Source organism: Aedes albopictus, chromosome 1 (assembly GCF_035046485.1).
Source record: "Aedes albopictus strain Foshan chromosome 1, AalbF5, whole genome shotgun sequence".
Classification (NCBI taxonomy): Eukaryota; Metazoa; Arthropoda; class Insecta; order Diptera; family Culicidae; genus Aedes; species Aedes albopictus.
Window position 1 is genome coordinate 293854489 of NC_085136.1, and position 16068 is coordinate 293870556.

General features: G+C 41.5%; 1 protein-coding gene across 4 annotated transcripts in view; it reads right to left on the reverse strand.

Moving 5' to 3' along the window:
• LOC115255941 (octopamine receptor beta-2R) overlaps nucleotides 1-14070 on the reverse strand; it is a 430285-nt gene extending 416215 nt beyond the window's left edge. For 3 of the 4 annotated variants that reach the window (XR_009996558.1, XM_062847013.1, XM_062847012.1), the window contains exon 1: nucleotides 13649-14070. The gene's annotated coding sequence lies outside the window, so the exon portion shown is untranslated. Of the gene's footprint in view, nucleotides 1-13632 lie in introns of all 4 variants that reach the window. The other variant, XM_062847014.1, reaches the window with a different exon arrangement.
• Between the last annotated feature and the right edge of the window lie 1998 nt (nucleotides 14071-16068).

Here is a 16068-nt window from a genome sequence, read left to right on the forward strand (position 1 = left end):
GCTCGCTTTGCTAGATTTTTGCGATTTTTTTTTCCTCTTCCCTCTGCGGGGCTCCGACGACGGGACGCCAAGCAGTCAGTAGTGTGCGGTAGTTCGGCAGCAGCAAAGTTTCGCGCGCTCGCTTTGCTAGATTTTTGCGATTTTTTTTTCCTCTTCCCTCTGCGGGGCTCCGACGACGGGACGCCAAGCAGTCAGTAGTGTGCGGTAGTTCGGCAGCAGCAAAGTTTCGCGCGCTCGCTTTGCTAGATTTTTGCGATTTTTTTTTCCTCTTCCCTCTGCGGGGCTCCGACGACGGGACGCCAAGCAGTCAGTAGTGTGCGGTAGTTCGGCAGCAGCAAAGTTTCGCGCGCTCGCTTTGCTAGATTTTTGCGATTTTTTTTTCCTCTTCCCTCTGCGGGGCTCCGACGACGGGACGCCAAGCAGTCAGTAGTGTGCGGTAGTTCGGCAGCAGCAAAGTTTCGCGCGCTCGCTTTGCTAGATTTTTGCGATTTTTTTTTCCTCTTCCCTCTGCGGGGCTCCGACGACGGGACGCCAAGCAGTCAGTAGTGTGCGGTAGTTCGGCAGCAGCAAAGTTTCGCGCGCTCGCTTTGCTAGATTTTTGCGATTTTTTTTTCCTCTTCCCTCTGCGGGGCTCCGACGACGGGACGCCAAGCAGTCAGTAGTGTGCGGTAGTTCGGCAGCAGCAAAGTTTCGCGCGCTCGCTTTGCTAGATTTTTGCGATTTTTTTTCCTCTTCCCTCTGCGGGGCTCCGACGACGGGACGCCAAGCAGTCAGTAGTGTGCGGTAGTTCGGCAGCAGCAAAGTTTCGCGCGCTCGCTTTGCTAGATTTTTGCGATTTTTTTTTCCTCTTCCCTCTGCGGGGCTCCGACGACGGGACGCCAAGCAGTCAGTAGTGTGCGGTAGTTCGGCAGCAGCAAAGTTTCGCGCGCTCGCTTTGCTAGATTTTTGCGATTTTTTTTTCCTCTTCCCTCTGCGGGGCTCCGACGACGGGACGCCAAGCAGTCAGTAGTGTGCGGTAGTTCGGCAGCAGCAAAGTTTCGCGCGCTCGCTTTGCTAGATTTTTGCGATTTTTTTTTCCTCTTCCCTCTGCGGGGCTCCGACGACGGGACGCCAAGCAGTCAGTAGTGTGCGGTAGTTCGGCAGCAGCAAAGTTTCGCGCGCTCGCTTTGCTAGATTTTTGCGATTTTTTTTCCTCTTCCCTCTGCGGGGCTCCGACGACGGGACGCCAAGCAGTCAGTAGTGTGCGGTAGTTCGGCAGCAGCAAAGTTTCGCGCGCTCGCTTTGCTAGATTTTTGCGATTTTTTTTCCTCTTCCCTCTGCGGGGCTCCGACGACGGGACGCCAAGCAGTCAGTAGTGTGCGGTAGTTCGGCAGCAGCAAAGTTTCGCGCGCTCGCTCTGCTAGATTTTTGCGAATTTATTTTCTCTGCGGGGCTCCGACGACGGGACGCCAAGCAGTCAGTAGTGTGCGGTAGTTCGGCAGCAGCAAAGTTTCGCGCGCTCGCTCTGCTAGATTTTTGCGAATTTATTTTCTCTGCGGGGCTCCGACGACGGGACGCCAAGCAGTCAGTAGTGTGCGGTAGTTCGGCAGCAGCAAAGTTTCGCGCGCTCGCTTTGCAAGATTTTTTTTCCTCTTCCCTCTGCGGGGCTCCGACGACGGGACGCCAAGCAGTCAGTAGTGTGCGGTAGTTCGGCAGCAGCAAAGTTTCGCGCGCTCGCTTTGCTAGATTTTTGCGATTTTTTTTTCCTCTTCCCTCTGCGGGGCTCCGACGACGGGACGCCAAGCAGTCAGTAGTGTGCGGTAGTTCGGCAGCAGCAAAGTTTCGCGCGCTCGCTTTGCTAGATTTTTGCGATTTTTTTTTCCTCTTCCCTCTGCGGGGCTCCGACGACGGGACGCCAAGCAGTCAGTAGTGTGCGGTAGTTCGGCAGCAGCAAATTTTCGCGCGCTCGCTTTGCTAGATTTTTGCGATTTTTTTTCCTCTTCTCTCTGCGGGGCTCCGACGACGGGACGCCAAGCAGTCAGTAGTGTGCGGTAGTTCGGCAGCAGCAAAGTTTCGCGCGCTCGCTTTGCTAGATTTTTGCGATTTTTTTTCCTCTTCCCTCTGCGGGGCTTCGACGACGGGACGCCAAGCATTCAGTAGTGTGCGGTAGTTCGGCAGCAGCAAAGTTTCGCGCGCTCGCTTTGCTAGATTTTTGCGATTTTTTTTTTCCTCTTCCCTCTGCGGGGCTCCGACGACGGGACGCCAAGCAGTCAGTAGTGTGCGGTAGTTCGGCAGCAGCAAAGTTTCGCGCGCTCGCTTTGCTAAATTTTTGCGATTTTTTTTCCTCTTCTCTGCGGGGCTCCGACGACGGGACGAGTGTGCGCGCGCCGTGGTTCGAGTCGGTTCCGAATTTTTCGCTTCCCTTCGGCGCTAGTTTCCAATACACTTTTAGTTGATAATAAATATTTTCTTTCATTTTTTGCATTTACACAAAAGAGTGAAAAATGTTACTTCGGGTTCGCCGGTCGAGAAAAAATCCGGGCGCCGACAAGTGAGTCGCGTTCAGTGTATTTCTGTGTGGAATAGACTAAAGGTTTCTGCTCCCTAGTGGAATGGAGACGCGCGATAGAATTTTCTTTTTGGCTAGTTCTTGCGTCGAAAAGTGGTCGATTGTTAACGGCGGTTTGTGTACATTGATCCATTGTCAAATCATATCACCAACCATAGGTGACTCCCGGACTGACAATGTACCTTACCCTACTAACAAAAAATCCTTCCTGAGACAAACGTGGAGATGCAGCGATTCGCGGTCTTTATAACAACGTTTGTCTTACTAACATTCCCTTCCATCCTCGATGACCGTAAGGACGTGGCCGGCGCCGTTATTGACCTTATTAAAGTTGAGAGCTCTCGACCTGTGTACATTGAGAATAGTAAGCAAGTCCCAAGCCCTATTCATTGGTTCCTTGTGCAATTTCGATTGCTCTGGTCAATCACGGAGTAGCAACTACGAATTGTGCGGTCATCTATGCTCATGCTCATGCTCATGCTCAAAACTATGTAAAATAAGTGTATTTGGTATGGGAAATATGTTCGGAGTCAACCAGAGTATCCAAGATAGCGGTCCAAAGTCCAATATAATGGTCCAGTATTTAAGTTTGTGCCTATTTTATAGGATTTTTAATTCTTGCATTATGGGCATATTTTGTATGAAAATATATCCAGAATTCAAAATTTGTAATCAGAAAACCCAAGCTGTGTGCTGTTTCACAAGGTCTGCAATATGACTATAGTTTGAGTGGGAAAGAATGCCGGTCTTCGTCCAAAACTGGTAACCAGAAAATCATAAACGACATGCCAAAATTCAATACGGCGACTATTTTATGTAATTTTAGGTGCAGAGTCAAAAAATGAATACCAGAACATCCAAGATGGTGTGATATCCGGTAGATATCCGGAGTCATAAAATGATGACCGGAATATCTAAAATGACGTTTCAAAATTTTGCGGCTTCATGACACTTGTTTGGTTTGAGTTTTGGATCGTTGTTTTATATTATCTGAATATTGGATGTTATGCTAATATAAAATGTATCCATATTAAATAGATTTAGCAAGCAGTTTTCATTTTGTATTTATGTCAATGTCACCAACATGTCGCTCGAGTTTTGTTGAAAGGATATTTTAAAGCACGAGAAAGGCACCATCACCGCTAGGTGGATTAATAAGGGGTTTTTTTTTAATCCTATAGAGATTCTTTCGGAAAATCTTCTAAGAATTCCTCGAAAAATTCCTTGAGAAATCCGTTCTGGGATTCCTGCATAAATTCGAACACAATTTTATTTCGGAAATTACTCGTCGGAAATATCTGCGGAATCGTTTTAGATATTCATCCAGGGATTTTTCCAGCAGTTCTTCCAAAAATTGCACAAAAATGCCTGAAAGAAGTATTGAAAGATTCTCCGAAGGAGACATCTCTGGATAATTATTCGAAGGAATCCCTTCTAAAAAAAATATTTGTTGTAACTTTGGAGATTCCTAGAAGAAGTTCCTAAAAATTGTTTGAAGCGATTCTTGGACAAACATTGCTTAAGATATTTATGAGAGGAGTCCGTGGAATCTGAAAGATATCCGTAGAGAAATTTCTGATGGAATCTTTTAAATATGGGACTTCTAATGGTTTCGGCTTGCAGTCACAGAAATAAGCGTTGGTTCTGTTATTTCATCGCCGACGTTTCGATCCTCGGGTTTGGATCTTCTTCAGGGCTCGAAGTTAAATATGTCTGCCAAAATTCTTGCAGAAATTGCAGAAAGTGGTACTTTCTTTTAATTTCTTCTTATTTGTGAATTTTAATTAAGGCTAATTCTTCACACAGAGAGAGATACTGTTGGAATTCTTGTATAAATTCATCAATAAATTTCTGAGGGATCTCTGGAGTTATTTCTAAAGGAATCCTTAGAAGAACTCTTGGAGATGCCTCTAGAGGAATTCATTCCCTCATTCTCATCTCAGTAATTCCTATGGGGGCTTACCAGTATGAAGGGCGTTGTGATTTTAAAATTTCAAGTAACCAGCTCTGAGTTTACCATGACAGCAAGCATTGTTTGTGATGAAACTGTTATTTATCCCTACAAACAATTTTTGAGAGCATTTTAAATTTTTATTCTTTTGATTATACTTTGTATGATGATTATGAATTATACAAAGTTATCAGAATGTTCTTGGTAAGGCATGCAAAGGTTAAGATAATGTGATACGTTAGTAAAAAGCAAAATTTTAGAACACCCAAACACTTTTCTGACACTTTCTAACTACAACGCATAGACCATGAGACTTGTGCGCATTCAATTCTCTCGTGAACATTGGTGTTTTCAGAACCAAGCCCGTGCACAAGGGAGGGGTTTTGGAGGTTTACTCCTCCCATTGTCGATGTTTCATGTACTAGGCGCCCCTCCGCCTTTCTCAGAAACTAAGAAAAACCCCTCCCTTGCCGACTTTTCTGTGTACGGGCTTTCTCAGAACCGTTTTAAGTGGGACCAGCGGATCTTTGAAATCATTGAAAGAATTCTTGAGGAAGTTCTTCGGCAAATATTCGGAGAAGTTTCCGTCGGTATCATCTGAGATTTTTTCAAAGTGGTTTCTGGATGAATCATTGAAGAAATTTATTTCCAATTTTATATTTTATATTTAGTTTTTCTGAAAAAAGGTAGATATCCCAACTATTCTGTAAGGGTTTTATACCTTTCAAATGTTTCATTGTGATTTAGTCTATTCTTAAATCAAACCAATACGCTCCAATACAAATGCTCATGCTCAGGGGGTCAAATCTCTGCTTCTAATGCACCGATTGATCTTAGATTTTAATCTGAAAAAAAAAAAATCTGAGCAAATTTTTTTTTAATATCGTAAAACTCCCATTTCAAGAAAAATAGCTTAATTGATTTTATTTAAATTATTTTGTAAACGGATTACTTGAAATGAATGGTTTGTTCAGAATGTTGTGTATTTTGTTAGACTAATCAACTTTGCAGAAGAACATATTTACCTAAAAATTGAAATTTCAAAATTATTCCAAAATCAAAATTTCTCAATATTTTCTTTTTTTTCACAGATCAAATTTCAAGTTATTACAAATGTCCAGACAAAATTTCGGATCAATCGTTGCATTAGAAGCTGAGATTCGACTCCCTAAGCATGAGCATTCTGCATGAAAATCAGCCAATGCGCACTTTATTTCGTCCAGTACTGTACATGGATCAAACAAATGTATTTGTCCACATTATTCCGGGGAATCATGGGGTTGGTTTTCATCCCGATTGATAGTTCACATTGGGCACATTCCGGAATTTTTCGGCCATTTGGTTACACCGGGTGTAGTAACTAGTTTTTGGTTAATCTTAAAACCTAGGTTGCGACATGTCAAACTTCAGGATTTTACGAAACAAATTGATTGAAGACTGTTTCAAGCATTTTGGCCTCAGTCTGAGATTATTTGGCCTTCTGGTTTCCCTGGATGAGTTATCAGTTATAAATCTTGCCTTGCGGCGTGCTAAATTTTATGAAGTTATGAAGCAAAACAATAGGCCTTATAAAATTTTTAACTTCATAAATTAATTTCTCCTGGACAACGTAGTTATTGCTAGGATTCCTCCAGATATTTCTTCTGGGTTTCCAACAACATTTTTTTTCTCATATTCCTCAAAGAGATGCCTATCGTTTCCCTCGAGGAGATCTACAGGGATCCTTTTAGAATTTCTCTAGTAGTTATTTCTGCGAATTTTTTTCAAGATTCTTCTCTGGAATTTCTCGAGAAGGTTAACCTGAGATTCGAGATTCATCTTCGTACTGTACTGCATTTATTTTCCGCGCCCCAAAAACATTGTTGTTCACAGTTGTTATTATTACTGAAGTTTTGGAAATAATATGTAAATGGGTCCTAGATGACCTTAAAAGCAACTCCATAACTGATCTCTGAAAAACAGAATGAATTTCATTGACAATGAAAGGCAGAGGTTATGTCGCAAAAATGGTGAACTTTCAGGGACACATTTTCAATTAATTTACTAGAATAAAGTTAAGGAGAACGCCAGAAAGAAAATTTTCAAGGAATCTCAGAATGATCTTCTGGAGGAATCGCAGGAAACAATTCTGGAGTGATTCTAGGAGGAATTCCTTAGTGCTTAGTATATATCAGAAAGATCTTTAGGAATTTCTTCTGAGGAAGCTTGTGGAATTACATCTTTAGTTCTTTGTGGTTTTTGTTCAGGAATCGCTTCGGGTACTTCTTTTGATTTATCCTGAAAATCGTCAAAAGAGTCTTACTGAGGCTTCTCAAGATGTTTTTTCTCTGGGATTTTTCGAGACTTTCTTGTACTATTCCTCCTAGAGATTATTTTTGGATCTTAATAGGATTTCATTCCGGTATTCTGGATTTTTTTTTAATATTTATTTGGGATTCCTCAACAAGCTCCTCCTCACATTCTTCAAAGTGTTTTTTCTAGGATTCCTTAAGAAGTTTCCACTTAAATTTTAGAATGATCGACATGAAGAGTACACGAAGCATTTACTGGCGGAATCCCGAAAAAAAACTCAGGAAAAATCTCCTAGATAGCCTCAGAAAATGACCCCCTTTGAGAAATAAGTTCCTTCAGAGAGAAGAAATTTCTGGAAGAATACCAACCCAATCGAAATATACGAAGAAATTGAAGAGGAGGGAAAAACAGAAGCACCAGGTAGAATGCCAGAAACTGCAGACGGAACTTTGAGTATACCCAAGCAACACGACTTGTTTCAAAGCCAGTAACAGCAACTTCAGTGCAATGTATTCACTGTCCGAATTATAGACGATAGAACGCAATTGATTCTTTATTGAAACCCAAAAAGCGCAGATTCTGAATCGTTATGTAACTTGAATGAGAGGGAATAATATAAAAATGAAAAAAAAAACATATTTTGTCCAGACTCGAACCATGGCGGACACCAGGAGTATTTACTACTCACCATACATACTATACCAAACGCTCTGTGAGAGAATTTTTGCTCAACACACCATAAGTAAGATGTAGCATGACTGTAACATAGCACATGCAATGCAAGCTGACTGTTTTATCACTTGTGAGGAATTTGTAAGCTCCGCCTCCACGAATCGATGTCAAACACGGAGTATTCGGTGATTTCTATGAAACAATGCTGAAACTTTACGAAATTCCTAAAGCCACACTTTGGATGATGCTGCAGGTGCTGCTTTAGGAATTTCGTAAAGTTTCGGCATTGTTTCATAGAAATCACCAAATACTTCGTGTATGACATCGGTTCGTGGAGATGGAGCTTCCGAATTCCTTACACGAGATAAAACAGCCAGCTTGCATTAAATGTGCTATGTTACAGTCATGCAACATCTTACTCTGGTTTGTTTGTTCAGATTTTGTTCCAAATTAGTTGCGAAAAACTTGCGCGTCTATAACTTGCTATAGTTGACAGTTCTCTAATTTGTGACAAATAAGGTGCAATGAAATAACGCGTAACTTCAGTAGCTTGTATGGTGTGTTGAGCAGCAAATCTCTCACAGAGCTTCTAGTGCAGTATGTAAGGTGAGTTGTTAATACTCCTGGTGTTCATGATACGAGTCCCGACAAAATATGTTTTTTTTTCCATTTTTTATCATTCCCTCTCATTAAGTTGCATAATTATTCTGAAGCTGCGCTTTTTGAATTTCAAATAAGAAGCAATTGTGTTCTATCGTCTATAATACGCACAGTGAATAAATTGCACTAAGGTTGCTGATATGTACTGCCTATGAAACAAGTCGTGTTGCTTGGGGTACGAAATTCAGAGTTTAAATGCAGCTCATTTGGCAAGATGGAAGTTGCGTGTGCTTTCAGTGCAACTAGCAGCCACCTAGCGGACAAATCACGAACGTTAGACCTAATTGTCAGAAAGTTCTTACCATGCTGAACAACTTTGCCGAAGACGGCATCATCTCATAATGATTCTGAAATATAAAGGTTTGAACATGTTTTATGCTGGCGCTGCCTGGCGGATGAATCTCGAACCAAAGTTTCCGTTTTGAGATAGTCCTTAGCTTGCTGAACAACTTTGATGAAAACAGAACACTAGCTCCTAAGAGTTTTGATATCTGACATATAGAGGTTTGATCATTTTTGACATTGGCACCATCTAGCAGACGAATCTCGAATCAAAAGGTGCGATGTCAGATAATTTTTGAACTGTTGAATTATTTTGCCGAAGATACTGTTATTCCATCTCATCGAGGTCATGAAGTATACGTTGTGCATTGTATGTGGTACCCCGAGGCAATCTGTAATAGTTTCGGAACCTTGTGAACCAGGTTTCCATGTCTCCGGAATCCTAAACTAAAAGAGTTTTTCGGAAAGTTGTTAAGTTTTTGTCAACACCCGTCCAATTTCGATAAAGTTATTACATTTTTTTTTCTTTTCCGAAGGTGATAAATGTATGAGAGGCGTTTGCAGTTATGTCCTCAGTAGATTTATCTAAATAGATATGCGTACTTCACCACTGACTGTACTGTTTGATTTTTGTAGGAATTGTATTCACTACAAACAACTCTTTGAGTAAACGTTTAAATGTAATTATTTTTGATAGTGCATTTACTATAAGCAAAAGAGTTTTGTACTAAGATAAATCCATTTCGAATAGAGCAGACACTATTTTCACCTTAAAAGTGAGATGAAAGTGCATATTTGTTTCAGATTGTTCCGAAGTCTTCGGTTTACTTTTTCTTTGATTTACCAGGATTTAGAAAACTGAAGACACCAACTCGACCCAACATAATCCTGCGCTGCAAATACACTCTGAAGGCTTGTGTACTTTATTGTGTCGTTCCAATTTGGATGTCAGCAGCAATAACTATAATCCTTGGCAAGGATGTTTTGAATCCGCTGGTAATCATTTGAGCTAATAGTCTACTACTCAGTTCAGAAGCTTAAAGCAATCGGGACACAGAAGTATGGCAGTAACTCTGTACTGAATCAATAAAAATCGATCAAAAATTAACTGAGAACTCTTTGATGTATGTTTATTATTTGTGCAAAATTTCATTAAAATCGATGCTTTACTTTTAACTGTGGATGAGAAAAAAACAGACGTGGTTTTTAGGATTTTGTACAATCATCACCAATTTTTATTCGTATACTAGATGGTTCTTTTCCGCTACAATTCAAAGTTCTGTGAGGATAATTATGAAATTTCGTGAGCAGTTATGATACTTATAGAGACACCTTCTTGTAATATTTCATCAACTTTTATCGATTGGATTGAAAGACACTGGTGTTGATAGGGGATAGTGTTAGTGAAAATGTTTCATGTTTTTCATGTGCGATGTTTGCCCATTCATAACTTTTGAATATCTCTGCCAATTTTCATGAAATTTTCACAGAAGGTAGTTGATTATGTGTATATTATCCCTGCAAAATTGGGTGATTATTGGTGAAGTAATTTCAACAATACAATCGAAACAATAAGGGGTGCTCACTAAATGTTGTCTGAGGGGCTAAAAACACGGTTAGCCCCAATATATGTTTCGGCTATAAAATTGTTGATAGTGCATCGATTTTTTTGAAATTTTGCCTATGCAAGGGATGTATATTGAGAGGTTTGTGTTCAAAATTTCAGCCATTTCTTTTGCCAAATTCAAAAGTTACAGCGCTGACAAGCTAAACCAGGGGCTGTACAAAATTCAATTGCTCGCGTTCTACTGTTTCATTGCTACAACAAAAGGTACTTCACCGATTCAATTGAAATTTTGCAGGTGAAATAAACATATCTTGAGATATTATTAAGCAAAATTTGGCCAATTTTAATGTATATATTGCAGAGTCGCAGCCATATTTCAGTGTTCCGATTATTGCGGATACCGGCTTTAATATCACGCCATAAGTATGGGAGTTAGAATATAGCCTTGATAATGAAAATAATGAACAATACCCTATGAATTTACCAACCACCACATTTCAACATTAATCTTCCGATATGAGGTAAAGAAACCCGATTTAATCCACCCATGGTGAATAGAACCCTACTTACACTTACTAAAATTATTGTTGTATTATTTGTATTTAACATATTTATTTTGTGTGATTGACCAATAGTTCTAGAAAATATTGTGGATTTGGCATCTAGCAAAATCAAAATAGCATCATGGACCATCGACTTAACTGCCAGAAATGCCAGGGATCTCCTAGAATCTAGTATGGAATTCTTAAAAAATTGCTCACATATTCTGGAGTATTGCATATTTACAGTCAGATTTTTTTTACGCGGGAGATACGTACCGCGTTAAAGAAACTCAGATCAAAATTCAAAAAAAAAAAACGCGTAAAAAAGTCTCACCATTTCTCGACGAATCATGCAAAAATAAGACGAAGATTTTTTTATGTACGCGTAAAAAAAACCTGACTGTACCTTATTTGCATTTCGTTAACTGCCAAAACATATTGAATCGATTAACAAATGAATAAGAAAATCAGCGAGATACACTTTGTCTAATATCTCTTAATCAGTCGAATAAATTAGCTTAGTATTCATGGTTATGGTGTAAAAAAGACAATAATGATATATCTACTATGTTAATCAGTTTTGGCATCAGCTAGTTATTTTGGCTGTCCGGTTCTTGCATTTTTCACACAATATACACATTCAAAGCTTACATTTAACATATGTTTTGTTAGATTTCATAGAATTCCTGTTCATTTGTAATTTGTTATTTATAATTTTGTTCAAAACAATAACCTGCTAGTATACACTTTATATGAGGTCAGCATTATTTATTGAAAAATAATTTCCCATGGACTGGTTAAAAGCTCATGCAAGATAACAAGTGAATATAATAAAAAAATTGAAATACTCTTCTAAAGATATCTCAGTAATCAAATGTCCAATCGAAATAAAATTTCAGGGCCTTGTAGCTTTCATTTGGTGCTTAGAGAACTCAAATCGGTTGACAGATGGCTGTGATATTTAATATGATACACTTGGTCAAAAATCTCTCAAAAAGCTAACCTGTATTACTCCCAAGTACTCTACGAAAGATATCTCGGGTATCAAATGTACAATCGTAATCAAAATGAATAGGATTCTACTAGGATGTTGTTGCTTTTACTTGGTACCAAGAGAACCCAAATCGGTTGACAAACGGCTGAGATATTTATTATGATACACTTGGTCAAAATTCTCAAAAGTTTAGTTGTATGACTCATAAGTACTCTTCGAGAGATATCTCGGTAACCAGACGTCCAATCGAAAAAAAAAATCAATAGCGTTCTACTAGGATGTAGTAGCTTTCATTTGCTTCCAAGAGAACTCAAATCGGTTGACAGACGGCTGAGAAACGAGAGTGACTTTTGTAACGCACATACACACATACACACACATACAGACATTTGCTCAGTTCGTCCAGCTGAGTTGATTGGTATATGAGACTCGGCCCTTCGGGCCTCGGATCGAAAGTCGGTTTTTCGAGCGATATTTATACCCTTCTTATGGGTGTAAGAAGGGTATAAAGAGGCAAACGATTGTCAAGTGATTCAAAACATGCTAATGTTAATGAATTATTACTTGGATTGTAATCGTAAAACCATTGGTTTGAATCATTGCACCCCTATCATATATAACACACAATAAAACAAGCCATAAATACTAACTTGTTAGGTGATCGCACCCTTTCCTCGATGTCCTTGGTAAGTAATTCTCCTCTGCAATCGTATATTCGTTTAGTTGTTGTACAGTTCAGCAAAAATCAGCCATCCAAGTGCTGCAGCGAAACAGTCACAGAAGCCCCATTTTTTCGAAGCAAACTTTGCAATCCTCAGGGAAATCACACCTCCAAACGGTCCCACTCGAAGTGCTGCACCCAAATAAACCCGTGATTTTTACGTGTTTTGCCCTCACAGTAATGCGGAGTGCTTTGGGCCACCCCCTCCGGTAATTCACTCAGTACTTTATCGCTTCATTCATGCGGTGGTCGTCGTCGTCGTTGGTGCGGTAAAGCCGCCCGCAGTTTGGATTTTCTTCGCTTTTCGTTTTGGTCGCACCTACACACACGTTATTTTGGAACGACCTTCACACGGGGATTCCACTCTCCTTGAAGTTGGTCGGTGGGTTTTCTTCGCTTTCACAGTTTCACAGTTTGGTTGGCACAACACGACGCAGACACATGCACGAAGGTGTTTTCGGTGTCCTTCGTTCACACAACAGAATTTGCCGTCCCCCCCCGTGTACTTCCAAGGAGTCAACGCGGCGCGGACAAAGCCTGAAGGCCTCTTCTATTATCCGACGAAGACGAGGACGTCGACGACATAGTTCTTCGCACTCAAGTCGTGACATCTGAGGGCGACGGCGACAGTGCCAAGCTCCTTCCGATTAGCATCTTTCTTCACACCAGCTGGCTTCCGGGGCGTCGCGTCGCGACACGGTTCCAGAACAATAGACCGCGTGGATGAAAGCACAGCGGCCAGTGAGTGGTGCACAAAGAAATGGAACCCTTCCACTAGTTTCTCGGTCTTCGCGAACTTGAGCACGGAGGAAGCTCGTTGAGATTAAAAATTTTCTTCCAGGCTTTTCGCCTCAACATATCGCACTTCGTCTGGAGATAGGATGCAGCACACGGTCACAGCTCACACTATGGAGGATGCATCAAGGACTCACTCGACACCCCGGAGAAAAATTCCATGAAATTTCACAATCTTCTGCATTGTTTCCATTGGGGCGACTGTTTTGTTTCAGTCTCGGTTAAAGATACCGCTATTCTTCAATCTTCCCTGTACGCGTACTCTTCATAGCCCCCATATTTTCACCTACCCGAAAACTTCTGCTTCAATCAGGAATCACACGAAATACAGCTAATCCCGTCTAAGACCACCTCAGCGTAGACACTTTCCCACTCTGTGCATCAACCTGACGGCAACGACCCCAAGCAAGCTTCGCCTTCGCTTCTTCCCCAACACACTAAACTTCCCTCCGCAGAACACCACCCCGAGAAAACCACCGGAAGTCTTTTTATCCCTCCCCGAAAATACCCAATCCGTCAAGATCTAATAATGTTGGCACAACACTGCGACGGCTACGCGCCCACTGATTGTGCATATGAAAAGCCCCCAAACCACGTCCCCCCATTACCAAAAGAGCCACCCACCCGAAAGAACACAAACTCAGGGCCACCGTTGCGTTGCTGGCTGCTGCTTCACCGTTGAGACCCTTCTCTCCAGCAGCGCAAAGGTTCTGCAAGGAGTCGCCCTCGCCGTACACTCTTCGCTGCCCTGGGGATGATGATGAATCGCACGCGACACCGTCACACCACACACACCGTCGACCTCACACACAAGAACGGCGGACCTGACGGAGTCCACACCTAACCCTCCTAGTGCAGCAGCGTAGTTAGAGAGAAGTTTCCGCGCGACAGACTGCGAGTGCTGGCTGACCGAATAGAACTGGGACCAAAGAGCGCCGCCAATCTCGGGCTGAGCTAGGTAGGAGCTCAGTATCGTAGTCAATCGTCGCCGTAGTCGTCGTCGTTGTTCATCGTTCGAGCTAAAGCCAAAACCACCCCATTCAGCGGGAGGCGACGACCCATCCAAACACCGAAAGAAGATGAGACTACCGTCCGTCGCCCAAACCGTGCGTCGCCCAAGCCGTCGTCACGACGCTCACCGACGACGACGATCGACGAAAGCCAGCGAGCGAGCGAATCGAGCGAACTGAATGACGATGATGATGGTGTGATATCACCGTCAGTCAGTGGCAAATGTTATCGCGTGCGCTTCTCCGAGCGCGCATTTTCGGTCATCAATAGCTGGTTCCCTCTCGGAGCGAGAGAGTTTGACCGCGTGACGACCACCGGGAGCTTCTGGTGCTGCTGAGTAGCTCAAATCTCCGACCTATGCATGCAGCGTGTAAGCAAAGGCCCTTCTGTTTTCGTTTTTCGCTGGGGAGAGTCGGTCGTCACATTCGATCAAACGTCCATGGTGGGTGGTTTGGCGGAAAAGTCCGACGGAGCGAGAGTGATTTGTTAGCTGGAGCGATGGAGGCGCGTGGTCGCTTGTTGAATTTCGCGGTGCGAGAAACGATGAACGTGAATCAGCAATTAGCGTTAAATTAATGCATAAGGTGCAAATTCATGAATGGTTTAAATTGTCTAAATACTAAAAATAAAGAAAACAAGGCAAATGTCCATGTAGTCATCTATAAATAAAATTGGCGGTAATCTTCAAAGTATTAGATGTCAATCACGTATTATCCTCGATTTTCTTTAGCACCAAACGGTATTATCGTTGATTTTAATCCGAGTTTTTATTTTAGTGCGCCGATTTCGGCGCATGGGGATTCCTCCAGAAACTCCTTCTGAGATTCCTCCAGAAATTCCCTTGGGGACTCTTCCAGGAATTATTTCGGAGATTCCTTTAGGAAATCCTTTGCGGATTTCTCTAGGAATTATTTTGCAGATACCTCCAGGCATGCCTTTTGTAACTCTTCCATGAATTCCTTTCGGGATTCGTGCAGAAATTCGTAAGACAAGACCTCTAGGTATTTTTTATGGGATTCCTTCGGGATTTTTTCGACGACTCACCCAGGAATTAATTTGTGGATTTCGCTAGGGATTGCTTTATAGGTCCCTCCAGGAATTGTTTCATGATTCTCCAGGAGTTCCTTTGGGGATTCTTCCAGGAGTCATCCCTAAGGGAATATTTTGAGGATTCCCTGAGTGAATTCCTTGAGAATTCTCTGAGGACATTCCCATGGGCATAGCCAGAGGAGGGCAGGGGAAGCCGTGCCCCCTCCCTCTCCTGGCCGCCAGATTTGTTTTATTCGAGCCAACTCATAGATTATCAAAATTAAGAGTTAAAAATAAATATTTAAAAAAAAAATTAACTATTTAAAAATTAAAGTTTCAATCCACAATTATCAAACCTTTTTTACTCAATAACCATAGGAAATTTCACCAAGTATTTCTCCAAGAGTACCACTTCAATCTTATCATAGAATTTTACCAAATAACAAGCTTGGTTCAATGGCTAAATCTTGTGATGTTGATTCATGAAATACAAATACACCTTGCCAAAAAGTGCAGTTATGTGCACGAATTTCAATAGTATTCAATTCATATAAACGTCATGCTAAGAGCAAAATACCTGGGATTTCTTTACGAATTCTTTCAAGGACACCTTCAGAAATTCTTTTAAAAAGGCATTTATTCAAGAGCTTCCCCCGAGATTGTAGGCTTCCGATAGTGATTATTTCAGGGTTTGATCCAAGAAATACTTCAAGATTTCCTTCCACGATTCCTTCAGAAATTTTTACAGATACTTCTGCAAGAATGCATCGACGAATTCCTCCAGGATTTTTTTCCATAGCTTCCTTCGGTGATACCATCATGGACCGCTCCAGAGAATTTTCCCAGAATTCCTCCATGGGTTTCATCAAACATTCCTTCGAGAATTTCTCCTGGCATATCTTTAGAGGTTCCTCTAGCGATTGTTCCAGTGCTTTTTTCAAGGATTCCTGCAGGAATTTATCCAGGGATTCCCAAAGGAATGCCAACAGATTTTTTTAGGTATT